At 38.3% G+C, this 6,143-nt stretch overlaps 1 pseudogene; it reads right to left on the reverse strand.

The window, feature by feature from the left end:
- Positions 1 to 4,138: 4,138 nt before the first annotated feature.
- Positions 4,139 to 5,262, reverse strand: LOC148132734 (E3 SUMO-protein ligase KIAA1586 pseudogene; annotated as a pseudogene).
- Positions 5,263 to 6,143: the final 881 nt, after the last annotated feature.

Genomic DNA, 6,143 nt, shown 5'->3' on the forward strand with positions numbered 1-6,143 from the left:
ATTTTGTCTTTGTAACCCATTTGCATGGTGTGGAAGTGCTTTGTAGGTACTTCATGTACATGTGGTTGATCTATATCAGGGGTCTCCAAAGTTGACAACTTTAAGACTTGTGGACATAGCTGGTTGTAGAATTCTGGGAGTTGAAGTCCACAAGTCTTAAAGTTGCCAAGTTTCTCGGACCTCTTGACTAGATTATCAGGGAAGAGAGAATAACATGCAGCAGATGCCTAACAAAATTTAGCAATACTACAGATAGGCTGTTTACATTGAAATCAGGTGCAAGATAGTGATGGTAGCTAAATTATTGGGCAGTTTAGTTTGGTATTTATTTCAGTAGGCTGATTTTAGAAGGCTAAACAGGATCAGACCTGGTAAGAACTTGGCTGGGAAGCCAACACAAAATGGGGTGTGGGGAAGGAAAAAATGGGATTGGGAAGGAAAGAAGATAGGATAAGATAACTTTTATTGTCATTTTTTTACTGTAAGTACACTGGCATACATTAAAAGTGAAATATATATACATATCCATACACATACATAACACACATATACATTATGGGAGCAGAATAAAAAAATAACATTAGCCACATCATACAAGAAGAACTTGTACAAGTTGTTTTACCAGTGGCATCTCCCACCAGCAAGACTGGCTAAAATTTACAAAGATCAGTCACCAAATTTCTGGAAGTGCTCGCAAGAACGGGGCACATATTACCATACATGGTGGTCCAGTACAAAAAGGACAGCAATCTTGGTACAGGATTTGGACGTGGTTAGAGGAAATGATGGGACTAAAAATAGACTATAAACCAGATTTTTTTTAAATTGGGAATTATGTGAAAGTATCATAGCAAAGAAGAGACTTATTTAATAATCCATGTTATCATAGCAGCAAGAATGGTGTTTGCCCAGAAATGGAAGGTTAGAGAAATTCCTAGTGAAGAGGAAGTGATAAATAAGATTTTTACATGCGCTGAAATGGATAAAATGACATTAGAAATGAAATACAAGGATGAATCAGAATATTACATGATTTGGAACAAATTTATTATTGGTGGGAACAGAAAGTGAGGAGTCAAAATGAAAAAGAGAAATAAGATTTGTAGAAGGGATGTCTGAGACCATGTGATTAAACTAAAACTAAGGCTGGTGGATGATGTAATAAAGGAAAAGTAAACATATAAAGATTTAATATGTATAAATGTATATAAGAAATATATATATACATATGTGTGTGTATGTGTATGTGTGTGTGTGTGTGTGTGTGTGTATGTGTGTGTGTGTGTGTATATATATATATATATATATATATATATATATATATATATGTATATGTATGTGTATGTATATGTATATGTATATGTGAATGTGAATGTGTGTGTATGACAAAAAGATATCTCAAAAATGTTCACCATGTTCAATATTTTTAAATAATGTATTTAATAAAATTTGAAAAAAAGAAAGAAATCCAGTTGAGATAGATCAATGTAATACACCCTATCCCAAGTCCTCCGCTGGTCATCCACTGACATGACTAATACTGTCTCAGTGCTGTAACCTGGCCTGAATCCTGGCTGAAAGGGGGTCCGGATAATTCGCTTTATCCAGGTCCTCTAAAACTGAGTCCTTACCACCCTCTCAAAAACATTCCTCCAAAAGGAAAGGAGACCAGACAAACTAACATGGTCAAGTCCAAGAATGATCTTTTGGAAAGGGGACATACCACTGCTCCCTTCAAGGCAGGGAGCACCCCTGACCCCATCAGGAGTTTATCATCACTTGGATCGAATTGCATGCCACCTTCCAGGAGGACTTTACCAACTGGGAGGAGCACAGGTCCAAAGCTTAAATTCTTACCAAAAAGTATGTTCAGATATGCCCTGGTCACTTAAAACGGCGGTCCCCAATCCCTGGTCCATGGACCAGCACTGGTCTGTGGCATGCCAGCAACTGGGCTATACAAACAAGCTAAGCCCCATCTGGGGGATACAGGCAGCACACAAAACCACACCCCTCAGGTCCACAGAAAAGCCTTTTTCTGATACCCAAACGGTGGGGGCCACTGACTTAAAAAGACCTGCCCAGTTGCTGCCCAACACCAGTTTATTCACTCTTGTTTTAATAAATGGGCAGAGGGCATTATAGTGGCTTTCCCACTCCTTGCAGGGATTAAGCCTATGTTAGGACCTGTCCAAGCAAGGGAAAAGAGGCAGTGAGGCCCCTGCTTCAGACAACTCATCTTTGGTATCATGAAAGGACTGAAAATAATAACTGTATTTTTACTTTTTGGGAGAAAAGTACCTATGGGAATTTCACTGAAGCCATTACCACTTGACCGGATTTAAATAATTTGCAGTTCGCTACTCAATCTGGGGCAGAAAAATATCTTGAGCTGGGTCTGTTTCTAGTGATTTAGACTTGGGTATATTGTGATAGACTTAAATATGAGTTTTACAGATATATTTATTTGTTTTTCTTTATGGTATTTATATTGCTTGTTTTGCATGTTTTTCATTTACTGTGTATTTGTTAGCTGCCTGTGTTTTGGAAATAAACAGATTGCAAATACTGTTAACCAAGCAAATGAATACAGGGTATCAGTATCTCTTTCTGTCTTCATCCTATCAATCTGTATTTCTGTTGGGTGGATGAGTTGGGGTGGTGTGTGTGTGCGCTTTACCTTTTAAAATTCTTGATTTTCTTTACCTTTAAAAAATCCTGGTAACTTCCTTCATTTATGCCATCTTTAACAGATTCATAGCACGTTTTGAAGGTGAGGCATGTGATGAACACAATTATCACAAAGGAAAAAAAAAGAACATTGATTTGTTGAGCTCAATGATGGCTACAAACAGTATACAGGAACTTGAAGATTTAATTTCCTGTTCCTGTCATGCAGCTTTTGGGGCTTGGAAACTATGCTGGCACCTCCTCCTCATTTGTGAAGTGTGCTAAGTTTGGCGCTAAGTTTGGCACTGCATGAGGCTGCTCGCGGCTAGAGGAATATAGGGGGAGGGAGATGCGTGATTTTTCTCCTGAGACACCAATGTTGCTGCGTTCTCTCTCTCTCACCTCCATGGTGAGAGCAGTGGGGTCAGTGTCTCAGGAGAAAAGTTGTGTGTCTCCCTCCATATTCCTCTCACCATGAGCAGCCTCATGCTGCACAGCACCTTTAAACTTAGCGTGCTTCACAAATGAGAAGAAGGAGGTGCCGCCTCCCCCATTTGTGAAGAGCACTACATTTAAAGGTGCTGTATGAGGGGCCAGCTGCAGGGTGAGGCTGCGGCTGGTGCTCAACCACCATTCCCAGTCCTGCTTCCCTAAGGGGGCATCTGGCTGTGCTTACGTGGCTGTTCTGCTGCTGGAGCGGTCGGGAGCAGGCCAATGGTGGCATTCAGCCAGTATGGGCCAGTTTGAGCAAACCGGTGGTAAAAGTTCTGGCTGGCACCACCCACCCCACCCTGCCCACCCTGCCCCATCATTACTTATCAGCCTCGCATGCCTTGGCTAGTGCCTTAGAGTCACACTGTGGCATAGGCTGCTCTTTGGCTCCCTTGCCTTGACCACCTGGCCATGCAGCCCAGCCTACTTGCCTGCCTTTGCTGCGACCTATGGTATAGCGGCCTCCCGCTCATCTGACTTGGTCTGTACCAGTGGTGGGATTCAAATTTTTTTACTACCAGTTTTGTGGCCGTGGCTTGGTGAGTGTGGCTTGGTGGGTGTGGTTTGGTGTTCATATGATTGGGTGGGTGTGGCTTGGTCATGCGACTGGGTGGACTTGGCTTGGTGGTTATGCAACTGGGTAGGCATGACCCAGTTGATGTCACTTCTTTGCCCTAATGACCTACAAAAAGAAGATATACAAAAAGGTAGTTTATTATTTTGTAAACATTTAAATAAGAATAAAAGAAGTACACAAAATAATAAAAGAGGTACACAAATACATACATAAGAACAATAAAAGTGCTATTTACCTTTAAGGTATTGCCATATTGATGTTTCATTGAGGTCCTTCTCACTTGCACTTTTCTTCAATTTTACTTGAGCATCATCGGGTGTGTGATGTGCTCTCAACCATTTTTTGTCTGTAGGAATAGAGTACTATTCTTTTAGAGGTAGACTAATGGTCATTGGGTTGTTATGTTGGAAACAGGCGAGTTCTCTTCTCTGAACACATGATGTTCATTTTTGAAAAACCCCTTTCCGCTTCTGCTGAACTTATAGCAATTGTTCTGACAATATCTTTAGCTTTTTTTTTTTTAAATACTGTCAGGAATTGCATATTTCTGGGAATATTTTAAGACATTTTCTACAAAGTCTCTATAATAATTAATATTAATTTCATAATTGTAAAAGTCACTAAATGCAAGCAATTGTTCTTCAGCTGCTGTGCGTGGAACTACTACTACTTTGACATTCCAGTAATCTGGCTCCAAAAAATTGAGAAATTGTAAATTATTCGTGTTTTGAAAGCGGCTACTTGTTTTTAAATGTTCATAATCCATCAGTCTTTTCTTCAAATTAGTTACAATGCTTTCTAAAAGTCTTTCCCAAGGAAGTCCAACAAATCAATGATTTTGTACAAAATTTATATTTTTGAAAGTTTCTGAAGTAGTTAATCCATCAATCTTTTTTTGTATGTACCCTTTTCCTTTCTAAACATTTCAAACGATTTAATTGATCTTATCACAAGTTTTTCAGCCTTTATGATGTCTACATTTCTTGCTTACAGTGCATTAGAAAGAAGAGAAATTTAATTTAGAATATCAATAATCAATGTCAAATCAGTGATAAAATATGTATTTTCAAGATGGCCAGCCATACCTGGGTATTTTTCATTTGAATGAAAATACTGATGTAGCACTGGATAAGCACGCCACATGGCTAGGGTTGACCTTAAACTACAGGCAGCCCATCTTGCTCCAAAAACTCTACCAATCTTTATAATTTCCATTTCAGGTTGTTCAGATATTTTGGTAAATGCCATTTGACTCTTATTGGATTTATGAAAAATAGTGAATAACTTGTCAATAAATATTTTAAAATGATTTAGTTGTTTTATTTCCTTTATAGAGTCATCTAAAACAAGTTGGAGCCAACGGTTTAAGCAGTACCATATTATGATGTTTGGAAACTCTTTTGCTATTCTAGTGCTCACTCCAGATTTTCTCCCAAGCAAACATTGGCACCAACAGAGCAAAATGCTATTAAATTTTTTTCTAGGTAGCCCTTACTAAACCCAAACTTATTTAAACTTCCCATAACTGAAGAACAAATTGTCTCTGCATCTTGGTTTTCCAATTCAACAAGCTCAACAATAATTATTGGTGAGAAAACTCAACTTTTAAGAAAATTATCATAACTGGTTTGCATGATAGCGTTGAAGCTTCATCAATAATCTGGTTCATGAATTAGGTTCAGTATTGGGCTCAGCTTGTACTCAAGTCAAGTATCTATTCCAGAGTTAGTGGTGTCATGGTTAGAAACAATGGTAAAGCAACATATAAATTTAAAACCAGAAATATTTTGTTCGATATTTTAAAGGGAATACAATACACATTTAATTTTACACATTGCTAGAATTGTGTTTTCACAACAGTGGAGAAACAAAAAAAACCCTATAGATGAAAATGTAATAAAAATATTAGAATATGCAGAAATGAATAGATTAGCACTTAAAATTAAGGAGAACTTCCCTTTTCTTCTTCTCAGACAAAGCTTTCAGGAATAAAAGCCATCAAGGACAGGCATAACAAAACACACAAAATCTCACAGCCACAAATTCCACAATATAAAACAACATAAAATTTGCTTGCAAGCAAAGCAAACTCACAAAATTATACAACACCATTTGAAAACAATCACAGAAACAAACAACATCTCACAGCCACAAATTTCAAAAAAAAAAAAAAAGAGAGCAACTTATCCCAAATTAGGTGAAGGCAGGCAGGTAGATTCAAGAGTTTCTCGCAGGCTCACAAACAGCTCTACCTTTCTGCAGATTGAAAAATAGAATCTTCAGTCCTTGGAGTCTGGGAAAGCAACAGCTTTCAGCTTTCTGATGCTTCCTGGCACTTCTGCACTTTGTAACACTGAGATTCTTGGCTTTTGAAAGCCGTACTCTTGGATTTCAAAGTGCTTGG

Source organism: Notechis scutatus, chromosome 1, assembly GCF_049901735.1.
Source record: "Notechis scutatus isolate UNSWTSFEM ecotype Mainland chromosome 1, rNotScu1.2, whole genome shotgun sequence".
NCBI classification, from domain to species: domain Eukaryota; kingdom Metazoa; phylum Chordata; class Lepidosauria; order Squamata; family Elapidae; genus Notechis; species Notechis scutatus.